Source organism: Ciconia boyciana, chromosome 3 (genome assembly GCF_034638445.1).
Source record: "Ciconia boyciana chromosome 3, ASM3463844v1, whole genome shotgun sequence".
Lineage (NCBI taxonomy): Eukaryota > Metazoa > Chordata > Aves > Ciconiiformes > Ciconiidae > Ciconia > Ciconia boyciana.
Window position 1 is genome coordinate 49,860,730 of NC_132936.1, and position 17,564 is coordinate 49,878,293.

Consider the following 17,564-nt stretch of genomic DNA (forward strand, 5'->3'; position numbering starts at 1 on the left):
GTTTTCTTTGGTTGTTGGTTTGGGGTTTTTTTTGCTAGCATTTCTCAGCATTGCACTGTTGGATGAAACAGCAAAAAAACCCCCTGAAATAAGTGACAAATTTGAAGAAGAATTTGTCACACAATTAAGAAAATTGCATACAGATGTTAAAGCAAGCTACAAACTACATTAGAAGCATCAGGTACATCATTACCAGGCAAATCTCACTGTTATTATCAGACAAGTCACCTCACTGTTCTGAGTGCTGACAAGACATAGGCACTTAGGACTGAAAATGTTTTTCCTGGCTGGGGCCAGCCCTATGGATTCAGGCCAACCCCATGCCAGGTAGCGGTATATACGAAGCAGAACACATCCTGCTGTTTCTCTCAACAGCTCAGCTCCAGGAATACCACTCCCTTCAGTGGGCATTTAAGTACCACGCATTCCCCCACGTGCAATTTCCTTCCCCACTTCCCTGTATTCTGTTTAACTGTTTCCTTGGGTGCTTGAATGCTTTTCACATCATGCCTGCCCTGGAGCATGCGCTGTAGCTGTTCCCTAGAGCACTTCACGTGGCTAGGTTTTATTTTGCACCTTTGACGTCCATGTATCTGTTGGACCCGTACCACAAGTACATGCACTGCCGCAGTGAAGGGCACGTGTCCCCTCTGTACTGTATTTGCAGACCATTAACTAGAGTGGCTCCCAACCCAGGCAACATCATTGCCCAGACTTCCTCCTGCAGTGCTGCACAATTACTACCGACAAGGACAGGAGGGTGCCTATAGCTGAACTCAGACCAGGCTAACCCACCTTGGCACAAAGAACAGACCCCACCATCTCCTCTGTGAAGCTCTACTGTGGTCATGAGAGCATCAAACCCTTAAAGTGTCCCTCTCTTCCCAGTGGTGCCACCAGCATCTGTTCCTGACTTCAGGCTTTGGTGAGAACATCTAAGACAAGAGCGTCGGTAAGATGCATCTTTGGTAAGAGCAGCTATGTCAGATTCCTGGTTTGGGCTATGGGGTAGCTGAAGGGCAGCTTAAAACCTAAGAGCTTTTAGCACTAAAGCAGCAGGTGGGTTCTGTGCACCATCTGGTTTTGTTTCAAAAGTTTCCCCAGTGTGTGCAGCTTCCAAATGGGCGAGCACAGCATCACATGCTGGCTGGTACCACGTGCTTTAGCACCAATAACTGATCCCTGCCCAAAATCAAGAGGGGCTAAGAATATTTCACCTTGGGCCCTTACCAGTACCACTGAGCGACAGCCACCTCTGCAGAATATCCTTCCTCTGGGTGCTGTGCCCTGCATCAGAGCTGACCACTATCCCAGCTGGATAAAGGCCATGCATTGCAAAGAGGAAGGTAAAAACCTGTTCCTAGAAACCTCTGCTGATCCACAGATCCTAGAAAGCAGCAAGGGAGGGGTTGAAATTCCAGTTCCCACCTCCAGCTGTTAGACCAGACAGCAGCGTCTCTACAGGTAATGACATAAAACCTCCCGTATTTTGTCTACTCACAATTTCCTGCTGTTCAGCTTGACAAGGTGGCAAAGCTGGGCCTAGGGTTTTTCCCAACAAGGCTGTAAGATAAATATTTTCTGAGCACTCTGGCAACTGGTAAGTTCTTGGGGCTGGGAATGACAATAGGCTGATCTATCTCTGAGGCCTAAACAAGTATTTTTCTCTACAAGCACAATAAGTTCCTCAAATCAGCAGCATTGACAGTGCTTTCCACAAAGCAGGGATTAGGACTGGTGAAATTTTCCAGAGAAAAAAGCCTACCGGCCTCTTTTTACATAGGTACACAGATATGAGGAGCTACGGCTAGACAGGGAGACACAACAGGTACAGGGAAGGTAATGGAAGAAAATACACCGATCAGCACAGATTTTGAGCCCCTAAGTAACACAAGGTATTAGTTTGCAGCTAACAGCCACAAGTAATTACCAGAAAAACCTTGTCACCCCTGTAAGTCACACAGGGACATGCTATACTCACTCAAAATAAAAACAAAATCATCCATTTCCTGGAACACTACCACCACAAAGCATAAGTCAGAAAGTGAAGTAACAGGATACAAGAAGAAAGGGCTGGTGGGAGAATAAAGAAGGTCAGGAGTCTCTTTCAATTGGTTTCCTCTGGCTACAGGGAGACGCCGGCAGGTCCCGAGGGCCACGGGGCTCCTGGGGGCACCCTGAGCCCCCCGAGCTTCCCAGTCCCGTGCCGGCACCGCCAGGATCCACCCGCACTCATCACCCAGCACATCTTAAGTGTCATCCAACCTATTCCAGAGGGGCTTCTGAGCCTGGTTTTGTCCCCATTGAGTCAAAGGGGGAAGGATTTGGGTCACTGTGAGCTTTTGTCAGAAGGGTTCCCTAAATTAGCTCCTCTATTTGAGATAAAAGAAAGAAAGAGGTCCATCTTTATTTTCCCCATTCACCCACCGTAATTACTCTGTCTCATCCCTGTCTGCTATTCACTGGCTCTCAGCAAGGCCCCAGCAGCCAGGTCACAGGTCAGCACAGAGGACAAGCCTCTGCTTCCCTGAAAAGGATTGAAATGTCTTAAGTGCAGCTTCAGCAGCTTCCAGAAAGTGCCCATCCCTTCTGAAAAAGCAGGCCTGGTGAACCGAACCAGCAGTGACACAGCAAGGAGACGCGGGGCCTGGAAATCACTGCTTCTGCACTTCATTCTCTGGACATCATGTGGTTTGTTCAGAGTCTTAGGACAGTTAATGTACCCCAAATCTCTTTATTGTGCACTGCTTTATTCATCCAGATTATATAGCAAGGTATTTGCCTTGCGAATTTTCAGATCTACTCATCTGCCTCCTCTGTATCTTTAATTATTTTTAATTCAATGCATAATTTTGCCATTGTTGTTACTGTTATTAATGGTCACTGAGCAATCGCCTTTTTCCCTCTAAGGCCTCGGAGAAGATATTACCTCTACATTTCATATTAGAGCTAGCGCTGGACATGTGTACAGAGGTCTAACCGCTTCTCTAACTTCTTACAGTACATGCTTTTTGATGTCTTTAGAGTCTTTTACACAGAAAGGATTTCCTGAAACAACTAACTTTAACAATTACAAAAATACATCGTCTTGAATTCATGTATAGTATTAGCTGCACTAGAAGCCAAATCCCCAGATAACACTCATCCAGCCAACAGGAACATGTTTTATTATTCCTGCATTGAGTCACCACCTCCCGGTTTGGATACCTGCTCTGAAGAACTAGGAACACCAGACTAACCACAGAAAGTATTTGTGGCAAACTTTTGCCAGTAGCCAATGAGTTTGGGCACATCAAGATCAGGCTACCAGGTGGTCCACAAACAACAGAGGTAGCACATGAATCAACAGCTGAGAGTTACTAACCCAGCTGTTCTTGGGACGTGAGGAACTACGGGAAATGCAAGGTTATCCCCATGCCCAAGATGGGGGCTCTGGTGGGTAGAGGTGTCAATGCCACAGCTGCTCATCACCACGACCAGGGAAGGAGCCTCCTCTCCTTGCACCGCTGGTGGGCCAGTGCTGCAGTGAGTGCTTCTGCAAACCAAAAGCAGAATAGACTTCTCAAACTGTTAAGCCACCTCTGCTGTTTGAACACCCACCTTGTTGCTTTCTCCACACAACAGCTGCCCCCTCGGGACACGGCGGTGCAGGCAGGGCACGCTCTGCCTTCCCGCTGCCAGCGGCGGAGCACTTAATGCCCAAGTGGCAGCTGTAAACCTCAGCCTCACACAGCTGGGCCCACTGCCGGTAGCAGCTAACTTTCCCCTTGGTGTCCTTGCCTCTGCTGCCACCATCCTCACTATTTCCAAGCATCAGCTTTCACATATGCCAACTTAATTTTGGAAACCCAGGACCTGGTCTGCAGAGGTGCCAGGTGTTCAGAGCAGCACTTAGAGCTGCTGGGCATCCCCAGGACCACCGCTCACAGGACGGGCACCACGCAACTTTGCCACATTCACAGACGTTTACAGGTAATGGAGTTAGAAGGTCCCACTTGAAGTTAATCCACACACATCAACAGAAAAAACTGCCTCGCATACACAAAAAGTATGGGGATATATTAGCTAACCAAAAGAAAATGGCAGCGTGGGTTTCTAAGTATAACATATCGCCCTTCAGCTGTAAGGCTTGAGCCAGAATTCAGGGAAACAAAGAAAGCTCCCGGCAGTTTTACTGGACAGCATGGACAAGGCCATATGAGAAAAGCATGATTTTGAACTATACATGACTGAAACACCCAGAAATACCTGGGCGTATTCATGTCCTGAGGTTTTTTTCCATTTAAAAAAAAAAAAAAAGATTAAATAGGCAAAGAAATCAGTGACATGATTCTTGCTCAGACAGGAACAGGCTGCAGTCCTAACACGAGGCCATCTGCTTGAGGGAGATATTTCTTATTCACAGTTTAAGCCCAAAGCAAGAGGAGAATGTCACACTGTCAGACCCCTGGCACACACTTACTTCATTCAGGATTTTGCAAGGCTCTGTTCAATTTATTCTATACAAAAGCTGTTTGCTGTCCTGTGCAAAGATGCTTGTTTCAGAGGTGTGCCTCTAGATCCACCTCGCAGGATCCCGTGAGTGCGGGATGCCCACATACATTATGCAGCCCATTCAAAAGGAATCTGAGGACGCTCAACTGCAGGGTAGCTGTTATGGGCGTTATTAATGCAGATCAGCAGTCCGTACACGTTGCTTACATGAGGAATTGTCCCCACAAAGAAGCGTAATCCCCTGTATCCAATGGATGTTCCTGGCAAAGTATAAAGACTCGTAACTTTTAGCTCAACTAGAAGAAGCGGGACCATAGAGGTTATACGTTGCAAAATAACATCCCATCTATGATTTTGAACAACCCCTCCCCAGCCTGTGAGCCGATCTTACGATTCCCAGGGGCACAAGTCAATTTTTGTCTGCCAGCACTGGCAGGATTATATCCCTCCTTCTCCCGCTCAGCTCGCGCCTGCCAGACAGAAGGAACTTGCGTCTGACACCCTGAAACCTCTGCTGTTACTCTCATTGCCAGCTGAGACAAGAAAAGCCCAACTGCCTCAAGGCACAGCTCTATGAAAAGGCAGAGGGAGAATGTGCAAGCAACTTTCCCGGCTACCCCGGCTGACATTGCATTAATCTGCTGCCAGAGCAAGTGCCCGGCCACTGCTCTCGGCCCTGTGCTGGCCGAGGTACCGCAGAGTGGTGGCTAGTGTTCCCATAGCATAAGTTCTTATTTTTCACACCCACAGTTTACCTACATGCCAACACAAGCACTGTATTATTTTCCTCTTCTTTCTACAGTGCCGTCAGCCTTATCTCTGCTGCAAATCAGCAATAGATGAAAGAGGAAAACTGGTGTTTTCCCTCCTGTTTTCATGTAATTACTAATATTACAAGACCCGTATATTTTTGTATCACTCTTCCAGATAGCTCCTTTCTTGAGCCATGTCCAGATAGATCTTCTCCACTTCAGCAGAAGTTCAGGACAAGGTTTGCATTCAGCAGTGAAAATGCCCTAATGGGGCTGAGTCTCACCTGTGATAGTTACGCTGGTGACCTGCCTCCTCTGAAAGGGCATCTAAAGCCCCGATCACGGGTCCAGCCCTGTTCGGCACCCTCAGCACCGATGGGGGGATGGAAAGTGCCCTCAGATGGCATGAAGCTGAGGGATGAGTGCAGGCGCTTTAGAGGATAGGGTTAGAGGAGGAACACAGGCATTTAGCAGGGTGCCTTTCAATAGTGCCAAGCAGGGTGCAGTACCTTTTCCAGAGGACACAGTGTACCTGCAGATTATTTGGCAGCACTGGAAAAAAAAGAAGATAGGAAAACTGTGATGGGCCAGCTACTGAATATGTATCAACAACCTGTAATTCTTGCTGAAAGAAGTTTGTTCGAGAAAATACACATCATAACATTATATAAGCAAACATGTGAGGGAATGCGCTCTGTTCTGGCATCAGTGCCGAGGACCCAGCTGGAGCAGCTTTTCTAGTTGAAGGTACCACACCATAAGGTGACAGCTTCTGGTACAAGCAATAAATGCAAAAAAATGCCAGCTATGAGGGTAGGCTGAAAGAAGCAGATGTTGTCATCTCTCTTTTAGCAGCCTCCTTTTACAGGGAAGGCTGGCTCAGAGGGACTAACACACAGTTGTTCTCCAAGTCCAAATGAGAGGGGAAAAAACCCCCACTAAATCCAGTTTCTTTTTGCAGCAGTAGGCAAGCACTGAACACCACCTGCCTGGCCTTACCAGGGGGGATTCCCAGGTTGGGCCAGACAAGTCCAGGAGAAATGGGTTCATCTTTCCTCTCCCTGCCCCATTCTGAAGGGGTAGGGGCCATCGGGGAAGAGGCAGAGTAGCTACCCGGGATCTCGAATGCCTTAGGACTGCCACAGCATTATCTGCCAAAATTAATCTGCTGCTTCCTTGCTATGCTGCACAAGGTACCAAATTGTAACGAGGCAGGCTTTGATGAGAAATATCCCTTTTAGCTGGCCATGAGGACAACACTCACTCTGCAAGAGCCATACTGCAGATGCCAAAAATGCCTTAATAACAGCTCAGTAGATGTTATCTTTTTCTTTTCATAGTACAAGCCAGAGCTGGGCTTGGATATTAGGGCATCAAGGTTAATATACATAAGCTGGTAAGGAAAACAAAAAGAGTGTAAGAAAGTATGTAAGAGGGTTTGATTTTGAAAACTGAAGTTTAATTTAGAGCTGGAAAGTGCCAGATGACCGTGGAAATTCTCCAGAAACATTTCCCCCTTTGGAAAAGAAAAATATTTTTTTTCCCCACATTGGAAGCCATTAAAATATTTCCCGTACTGTTTACATACATCATCTCCTTTTTCAGCTTGTCTCCTTTTTCAGCTTGACTCTGTTGGGGATTTCCATTGCTTTCAGCAGTCAGCACTTTTTAGTACTTCTAAATGCACTGTATAGCATAATAAATATGATGCTGGACAAGAGCAGAACTCAGATCAACTGCTTCAAGACACAAACAGCTTAGTGATCATTCTTTCCATGACATGATTAAGTTACTCACTCCACAATTGATTTTTTCCTTGTCTTTCTTCCGTAGGCTGTATTGCCTCTAACTCAGAGAGGTGGAGAAAGCATCTCTAAGAGGAAGACAAGAACTGGGAAGAGAGATGCAAGATTTAAGTTTCACCGTCACCTGTGGTACACTGTTGTAGCTATATACTTCTTTAATGGGCATAGCTATCTGGTGAAGTTGTTGCAGAGGCAGCTTACAGATCTACCAATTATCAAAACAATTCTGTTCATTTTAGTCACTTCCCCCAAAAGTTTATGGTTGTAGCCGTACTTATTCACCCCAGCCTAGAGAAATGTTACCTCCATCGCTTACTTCGGGCACCATGAGACAAACTCATCTAAACTCATCTGGCTCACCAGCAAGCCTGAAGCTTGCATGTGCTACCACAGTCTTTGCCAAATCAATGTCTTCCCAATTAACTGAATTTTTTTTTTGGCTTCCCCACTGATATCGACAGCATTTGCACAAAGCATAGGAAGTTTCTCCCCAGTAGAGGCTGCTGTTTGTCTGCATTCTCATCTTCCAACATGAGCAATTTTTAGATTTCTCCTCTGCTGAGCAAAACAACACAAATTCCAGGGTGCTCTCATGCATAACTCGTTTCTTTTACAGCATCTGACAGTTGATCAGAGCTCAGCTGCTGTCAGGCCATCGGGCCGCACTGGAAGAAACACATGTGTTGGCTGAGTGCAATCTGGAAGCCGTTTAGGAACAGGCTTGGCCATAAGGCTGCCTCCCAGCTCCAGACCCTGACAAGGTACCTGCAGCACAGAGAAGTTATTGATTCAGCTCTCCTTGCTGCTTCCATTTTTAAGGTAACATTCAGAAAGCAATTGGTCTTCTGAGATGCTTATGATGAGTGGAGATAAGATTTAAAATTTAGCAGAGTCTCCATCCATTAATAATACAGTCAATGTAAAAATAAAGTGGTTTGAGCTGAATGCAGTGTAAGCAACTTGTAGACAAACTGTAATCAGCTCTGACTGATTTAAATGAACATAACAAAAATTCCATGGTAATATCCCATGGATACATACTGCCTATGTATTTGTGTGCCACTTAGGACAAAAACTAAATATGCTGAACCCAAATTCTTGTGAAGAAATTCTGTGAAGAAAACCAGGGTTCTCAGCCCGCTAAAACAAAACATAAAAATAAATCCTACTCATCTTGTTACAGATTTGCTTGAAAAGGTTATTTAAGGATCTTTATTTGTCTGTTGACTTTTCACCTGCAAAGGCTCAGACCCCCCCATGTCTAGCAGAAGGCAGCGGAGGGAGCAGGCATTCGCTGCAGAGTAGGAAGAAGAATTCAAGTTCTCCAGGAATCACACACTAACAATACATTTTCTTGGTCTTTTACTTCTTCCCTCCTCAAGAAGGGCTCATAGCACTAGGTTTACTGCAACTAAAGGATATCTGAGACACACTAGGACATTTTTTGGAAGAAAAAACCCCAACTTTTTAACAAACTCCACTTTATTCTATTTGAGTAATATGATTTTTCCCCCTGACATTTAAGTAAAGGTATGTATTTAAACTTTCATATTCTGTAGGGTGTTTTACAACACACTGTGCATAAAAAAAACCAAACAAACATTTTCTGTTCAATACACTCTAAGCCAAAAGAAGCAGTAATTTTTTAGTTATTCCTCAAAATATAATGCTAGGTGATGTCAAAGAGAGTCTTTCAAGGTCGCTGATCAGAGTTGCTGTTGCTAACTATAGAGCTTAGTGGTGAATATATCAAAATTTACAAATGAGCATAATTAATAGTTTCCTTTGATAACTGTCCCTACTGCCAGATTTGGTTCAAAGAAGGAAAGAGGGAAGGGAGCAGAAAAGACACAGGTAGCCAGGCAGCCCCACGATACTTATGTGAGCTTCATTTCTCTATAGGGTTTCCAGAAGAGCAACTCAAATTTCCCATCCTCACCACCAAGCATCTTTTGATTTTGGACAAAACGGTATCATTGCAATTCCTCCTTACACTTGCAAAAATGAAATATCAGCTGGAACAAAGAACTAAATCTGGCTTTATTGCTAAGAAGGACAAACCCCTGTGGAGGTACAAGCTGCAGGGACTATGCAGACATTTGCCCTGTGCTCAGGATCACTTACCTCTCCCCAGCCCACAGGCAAGACCACCACAGATGGGCACCACAGCAGCAGTGGTTTAAGCACACCCCACAAACACATCTTCAGTGACTTTTCCCAAGCACAGAGGATGATCTAGCTCAACGCCAAGAAAACAGATCACCTCTACCACACCCATGTATTAATTTGCTCCTGCTGGCTCGGCTCACTCCTCTCTTATCACACCCAGCCGAATGAATCAGCCATCTCCACCTGGGCTTGCCTATTGCCACGGGTCCCAGTACAATTCCCACGTCGAGGAAAAAAACCCTGTTCCTCCAGCCCAGCTCACGGCTTGGTTCCAGCTGTGCTTTGGCACAGGCCAATGGTTGTGTGCTCCAGGAAAGGGAAACGGTGGTGGAGGTGTGATGGGAATACATCAACAACGACGCTGTGATTTTAAGACATTTAACTAATGTTTAAAAAGATCTCTTTAAAGTCCTGCCTCTGAGCAGTACCAAGGGTTTCTGTCTTGCTCCCCTGGAAGTCACTGCATGCGCCATGCCTCCACACTCATCCCAAAGCCTTTAGAAATCAGGACAATATCCCTTCGTATCCCATTTAGCCAGGAGCAGGTGTGCTACATGCCCTCTCTATGTCTAAGCCAGCCACCCAGCCGATGAGCAGTGCCACCTGCCAGCTCTCCTGAATACCCCTGCATGGAGAAGTAGCAAGGAACCAGGTTAGACTTAGGTTATAGAAGTAGCAAGGAACCAGGTTATAGAAGTAGCATAGAACCAGGTTATAGACCAGGTTATGAAATTTGGGGCCTTTTGAAAGGGATTTTCCTCCACCCTTATCCCCTCTTCGTATTCCTTTGACAGTTTTTGAAAAATTATATGAGGAGGAAAAGGTGGAGGGATAAACACGGATCGGTGTTTGGTTTTCTAAGTCAGCTTTCAGCAAGCAGTAGTCCTCAGAAATTGTTCCTGTTGAAAGCCAAACAAAGTATTTTCAGACATGAGTGACCAAACCCTGGAAATTTTTAGCCAAGAAAAGTTTTTATAGAAAAAGCTTTTCATAAAGATTTTTCTGTAAGGACTTTTCATAAAAACATAACTTATGAAACCAAGATGGAAAAGCAGTACAGAAAAGGTCTGGGTAAATGGTGAAAACAGCTGAGGAAAGGAATGAGATTACAGGAAGAACAATGAAAAAAGTCTTAGGACTAAGCCAGCTCAGTAGTGGTAGCAATGGGCTAGCTAGTGAGTGGGCTGACACAGACTCACAGAATGGCTGGAGCTGGAAGGCACCTCTGGAGCCCAGCCCCTCTGCTCAAAGCAGGGTCAGCTACAGTAAGGTGCTCAGGGCTGTGTCCAGTTGTGTTTTGAATACCTCCAAGGACAGAGACCCCACCACCTCTCCAGGCAACCTGTTCTAGTGTTTGACCACCCTTACAGTAATATTTCTTTCTTATGCTTAAATAAAATTTCCTGTATTTCAGTTTGTGCCGTTGCCTCTGGTCCTGTCACTGAAAAGAGCCTGGCTCCATCTTCTTTATTCCCTCCCATCAGGTATTTATATACATTGATAAGATCCCCCCCCCCCCAAGCCTCCTCTTCTCCAGACTGAACAGTCCCAGCTCTCTCAGCCTCTCCTTGTAGGACAGATCCTCCAATCTCTTAATCATCTTTGTGGCCCTTTGCTGGACTTGGTCCAATATGTCCCTGTCTCTGTTGTACTGAGGAACCCAGAACTGGACCCAGCACGCCAGATGAGTCTCACCAGTGCTGAGTAGAGGGGAAGGATCACCCCCACCTTGACCTGCTGGCAATGCTCTTCCTAAAGGCAGCCTAGGATACTGTTGCCCCTCTTTGCTGCAAGGGCACATTGCTAGCTCACGTTCAACTTGGTGTCCACTAGGACCCCCAGATCCTTTTCTGCAAAGATGTTGTCCAGCTGGTTGGCTCCCAGCATGTGCTGGTGCATGGGGTTGTTCCTCCCCAAGCGCAGGACTCTGCACTTCTCTTCGTGAAACTTAGGAGCTCCCTGTCGGCCCCTTTCTCCAGCCTGTGCAGGTCTCTCTGAACAGCAGCACAACCTCCTGGCCTATCAGCTACTCCTCACAATTTTGTATTGTCTGAAGGCTTGTTGAAGGTGCATACTGTCCCATCATCCAGGTCATTAATGAAGATATTAAACAATACTGACTCTGCCATTGACTCTAGAGGTACTCCACTAGTGCCTGGCCACCATCACAACCCTTCTGAGCCTGACAGTTCAGACAGTTTTCAGTTCACCTCACTGTCCACTTACGTAGCCCATATTTCATCAGTTTGTGTGTGATGATGTTATGGCAGACAGGGCGACAGTCTTGTTAAAGTCAAGATAAACAACATCCACTGCTCTCCCTCATCCACCAAGCCAGTCAGTTTACTGCAGGCCATGAGGTTCATTAAGGATTTCATTTTCGTAAATCCATATTGGCCACTTCCAGTCACATTCTTGTCTTTAATGTTTGGAAATTATTTCCAGGGTTATCCACTCCATCCCCTTCCCAGCAACTGAGATGAGGCTGATGAGCCTGGAGTTCCCCAGATCCTCCTTCTCGCCCTTCTTGTAGCTTGGACTGACATTTGCTCTCTTCCAGTCCCCAGGAACCTGTTGCCAGCAGGTCGAGGGAGGTGATCCTTCCCCTCCATTCAGCACTGGTGAGGCCACACCTGGAGTACTGGGCCCAGTTCTGGCCTCCTCAGTGCAAGAGAGACATGGGACCTGTCCACCTTGGCAGACTCCACAGTGTCCTAGATCTGAGCCCCCAGCAAGCAGGTCAGGGTGGCAGCTGGGGGGTCTACTAGGAAGAGAAATCCATGTTCTTAAGCTATAGTAACTTGTTTGTGTAGCAAGCATAAGTTAGTAAAGTGAAAAAAAAAAAAAGGAGGATTGATTTGTGTTTAGCGACACCGACATTAGAGCCGATTCTTACACTTTTCCCATTTACATGAACTTCTGCAGTATATGAACCTTCCCAGTCTGAGCAACTGCAATCAGATAGCTGCCCAGGTTTTCCTTTGTTTCTGTCTAGACAAACCTGTCATCTTAAGGCACCTTCACATGAATGGAATAAGAACAGAAATGTGTTTTCATGCTGTTACAGCATTTTATATACTACCAGTTTTTCTTCATCCCTTCATCGTAAGCCATTTTGCCTGCTGCTTGTGTGTTTTACCTCATTTGGAAAGAAGCCCACGTACACTGAAGAATAAAAAAGCACAACGTAAAACTCCAGAGGGTAGTGTGATCAGGGAAATTATTTTTAAAAAATTGAAGGAGAGCATGCTTTCTTCAGCATTTAAAAGCTTAGAAGATTCATATTTCTTCACAGTATTTTGGCAGACAAAGTCTATGCTATTATTAAATTCTTAGCTTTCTGGAACAGAAGGGAGCGCTGAGCAGCAGTGAACACAACAGTACTGATGCAGTAGCATACAAGTGGATGCATGTCAAGAGGCATTGCTTTTGATCTGTTCTTTGCTACAAAGGATGAGGGGGAATTGTTCTCCCAAAAGCACTTTGCACAGGAAATCAGGATGTGGCCGTAACAGATATTAATCCCCCAGGAAAAAGTTAAGGAGGAATTCAAGTACGGTAAATTGCAGTGGCTGGACAGTATTCAGCAGAGGCATCTGATAGCTACAGCGGTGTCTGGAGATTGTAACACACCTTATGTCCATCCCAGTGCAAAGCCCTGGTTTCTACTCGAGGTACTCTTCCTACTCGAGAGGAAACAGCCTCAAGTTGCACCAGGGGAAGTTTAGGTTGGATATTAGGAAAAACTTCTTCACCAAAAGGGTTGTCAAGCACTGGAACAGGCTGCCCAAGGAAGTGGTGGAGTCACCATCCCTGGAGGTATTTAAAAGCTGTGTAGATGTGGCGCTTAGGGACATGGTTTAGGGGTGGACTTGGCTGTGCTAGGTTAATGGTTGGACTTGATGATCTCAAAGGTCCTTTCCAACCTAAATGATTCTATGATTCTGACTTATGGGTCTTAAAGAGGTTTCTGGAAAAGAAAGCAGGCGCTCTTAGGCTTCTGGAGGTATTTAGCAAACACACAGGCATGGCATGGCATGGCATGGCTGTATACTTAGATTTGTATCTTAGTTTACGTTCATTAAGTGCTAAGTAAATGTTCTTGTGAACTAAAATTCAGCTGATATTTAAGCTCACTGAAAATGCTTTATTCTACCTGTAGTCATAACAACTTCATCAGCTGAAAAGCAATTTGTTCTGTTAAATGGCCCAACAAGAGCCCATCAACTTTTGCCACATTGTTGAGCCACTCTGCAGTCCTCTCCTTTTTGAAAAAACTATAGGGACTGTATTGCAATCGATACTGAGCGATCCTGCAACTTTTGCTCTCGTATTGCCTCTCTGCACTCTCTAATGACTCTCATATTATCATCATCATGCTCTCAGGAAGTTGAAATGTCAGGGCTAATTAATTAAGATGGTTTGTCTTCTCTTATTAATCCCTTAAGTACTGAGAACCCATTCCCCTTTAATCAGAAGCAGCTGTGACCAACATCACACGAGAGACAGAAAAACAACATTTTCCTCTAAGGCACTTCCCATGACTACCTTTCTGAAACAATAATGAAAGTAACTGTTGCTGTGATTCCAGTAATGATGTTAAAATGTGTCACTACAATTTCAGTTCCCGAAACGCCATCCAAATGATTTCTGAAGGTATCTGTGACAGCCTGTCATGCACAATGTTGCTCATGAAATTGCTGCTTTCTGCATATGACGATACTTTCTGAGTCTTTATTTTGACTCTACCTAGATGCCTAGATACTGAGCCCTTGCCTTCTAACTATATCAGCATTGCTACTTTTTAATTTTTTTTTACTGAAGTGCCTCTTTCATTAGATCTTTGTTTTGCTTTCCAATGCATATATCAAATAAAGTAGCCTATTTTCCATAAGGAGATTATAATTCAGGTATAATTCCTAAAGGGAAATAAGTACAGGAAAGGGAAACAAGTAAGGAAAAAAAAAGTATTTAGTATTTGCATACCAGTCCAACACATTCATTTTTTTGAATTTAAAAATATTGGGTTTGTTTATAAAATGACCATTTAAAAAAATAGTCTTATCAAAACTACATTCATATTACTGAAATAGTTTTGATCATTCTAAGCTTGCTATTTACTGCAAATATCCATCATAGACTAGGACCTGAGAGTTGGTTTTCAGCCTGTAGAAAGATGCTGTGGGTAGTGACTAGCACCTTTCTTTACATTAACCAAGGTCTAGAGGTTCACCAGATCCACAGCTGGAGCAGTTTTTACATGCCTGACTTCCTGAGCGCTGGGCTACAACTGATTTTCTGAATCCTCTTCTAAATGCCCAAATTAATTTTTTCAAGCTTTGGACAATTTCTTCAAAGCGGATTTACCTCCTGGGGTAGGAGTATGCAAGCTCCTGTGCCTATGAGTTACAGCTGAAGAGACGCTGGGTCAGCTCCACGTGAAGTTTATTCCACACAATTTAAGAGCAAGACAAGCAGCACTTTGCTAATGAGAGGAGGACAGAGCCTGAAATGAATCTCTAAGACAATTCTTGATAGAGCTTCCTGACACCTTTTAGTTCAGTCTCCCTGACAAACATGGTACTCAAGATGTGTTTTACTATATCTATATAAATGCACTGAAATCGCAGAATTCTTGAAAAAATTATAAAAAATACATTTTGATGAAGTACCTTCCTTTTTTTCCCCACAGGCATTCTGGTTAGTAAAAAGAACTATTTGCTAGTATAATTCACATCTGCTCCGTAGTTACAGTTACAACCAACAGAACATGATGTTATGATTGAAAAACATATTTTGTTTTATGTTTGATTTACTAGTCACACCTTGAAATGAGCTAACAATGGGTTTACAGCCCATCCTCTAGCCATGCACACAAGCACTCCTCCTTTAAATCTGAATTATTACAGGCTGCTTTTCCTTACCTTCTGCAACAGCCATGGGAAGGGGTGCCTCATTCAATAGAGAAAAGCAGGCTACAGTCTATTTTAACTTCTGTTGTCTCAGTAACAGCCCTACTTGAAACGACAGGAACAGAGGTAAACAGACTTTGCAAGTTGTGTTTATGAAGTAAACTTATTCGCTATTAATTTTACCCATTCATTAGGAATTTTAAAATTTCCAGGTAGGTATTTTTAGGTAATATATTGCTTCTGGTAGACTAACACAGTTATTTATCATTATTTGCAATGTTATTGCTGCAGTATCCTTAGCACATGTGATGCTTTGCAGGCATAAAGATGACTTGGTTCTTGTCCCCAGCAGACAACAAGTTATGGTCCTGAAGCTGGGATACGCAACATGTACGCAGAGTTCTGCTTCTGCAGGGCCTCCCTGATTTATAAGACAAATTCTGTTCAGGAGATGCAACCTCTCTGGACATTGAATATGGCTTGAATTGATAACGAGACATAAGAAATTATTCTGCTGGAGAGGGAAGAAGAAGAAGAAAGGAAACTGCTGTTTTTACTTCAGCCACTCTGGGTTTTCTGGTTATTGTTAAACTACATGAGCTCTATTCCACCAGTTTGGTTTTCCTCTTCAAGGGAGTCTGAAAACCAGCAGAAGGTAGAGAAAATTACATCAGGACAAGGACATGGTTCCCTGTATTTCCTCATAAGTAAAATAATTCTCATATCCTCTCCTACTCTCCTGGCAGCCAAGAGGCAACCTCAAGATACAGCCACTCTTTTTTGGCATTGAACCAATGATGCACTCGCTTCCTATGTGTAAGAGATCTTTTGCTTGTAACCCAGGAAGGAGGAGAGGGCTTTTGCATATTTTCAGTATGGTCAAATGGGTTTGTTGATTTTTTTTAGTCCTAACCACTAAAAATAATGTAGCTGCATCCTCCTTCCGACTGACATTTATCCGACTTTATCCACAGGGATCATTTTATCTGGAATGGGAGTAAAACGTCATTTCTTAGGCAGAGCTTGAAACTGCTGCCAGGAGCAAGGAAGCCTTCACCCACCGAGCTGCGAGTCTCTCACAATCGCGTTACTTACACAGCTTGATAATCAACTACTTGCAACAGGTTTTGTAAAACCTGCGAAAATATACAGAATTGTTTTATTTACAAAGTGTGGCTGTGCTGTAATCCAAAAGGAAGGTAAGCACTTTAGACATATGTTTCTCACATGTAGCCATGTTCCCGTAACAGCACTTCTTAGTATTTTTGTCTCCATCATTACAACATTTCCACTCATTTGGAAGTTGACCCTGCTTTGAGCAGGTGGCTGGATCAGATGACTTGCAGAGGTCTCAGCCTAAATAAGTCTATATTTCTATAATTTATCCTATTGAAATGTTCTGCAAGTATTCTTTTTATTAAAAGAAACAGGACATCAGAAAACTCAAACTTTACACCAAGCAGTTGCTGGAGTTATGAGGATACATATTTCTCCCTTGGTATGCATTTTATTGCATAGAGAATGTTTCATATTTTTCTAATATATTCAGTTTTCTTGTTGTCTACTGTATTTTTGTTCATGGTGTAATCTGTTCAGTTGCTAGTATTTGACAGTCAGCTGCTAAAAATGTGGTATAATTTTAAATATGCATTTATGTTTTAGTTGCTGAATCACAGCTGTACCCCAGTAGACTCACAACTGATCTTACCTATCATTTTGGCTTATCAAACCAGTGGCTTTAAAAGCTGTTCCAACTAACACTTGTGCCTAGGTTATAACAGCTACAGGAGGACTTCCTATTTTCTACATACAAAGACTTTCATAACATCAGATCAGATTTAGATGATAAACTACATCAACTCCAACAGAAGCAAATGTGCTCTCTTTTGCATATGTGTGGCATAAAGATATTTTACGTCTACTTACACAAATCAGTATGTCTCACCTCAGTGCGACATTTTTAATAATGCAGAACTGACTGAACCACAAGACATATTGATGTAATATTAAACACTGCATTTAAATTCACAGAAGTGGGACTGCTGACAATGCAGGTCAAACGTCCAATCCTTTACCTGCACATTTTGATATTGCACGAGCTTTTGAGGAGGGAATAAATGGGTTATGTAACTCAGATGCAGGCTGATACAAAGATGCTTTGTCAGGATAAATTTTAGAATTAAAATGGAGTGATAGAAAATGGAGCAAAACCAGACTCTGACACCTCTGAATGCTTGAGACTTTATGCCAAACTTCTCTTATTGTATGTATTGGAGTTTTGTGCAATTTGATAACTGGCTAGTATCTATTTTCTGTTATGTTTAGTTAAAATATACTATTTGTTGCATAACAGATTTCAAGAATTGTCAAAGCACAGAAGGACGCTACCATCTACGTGTCTCCGTGCATCACAGACAGGACTGCTGCAAGTG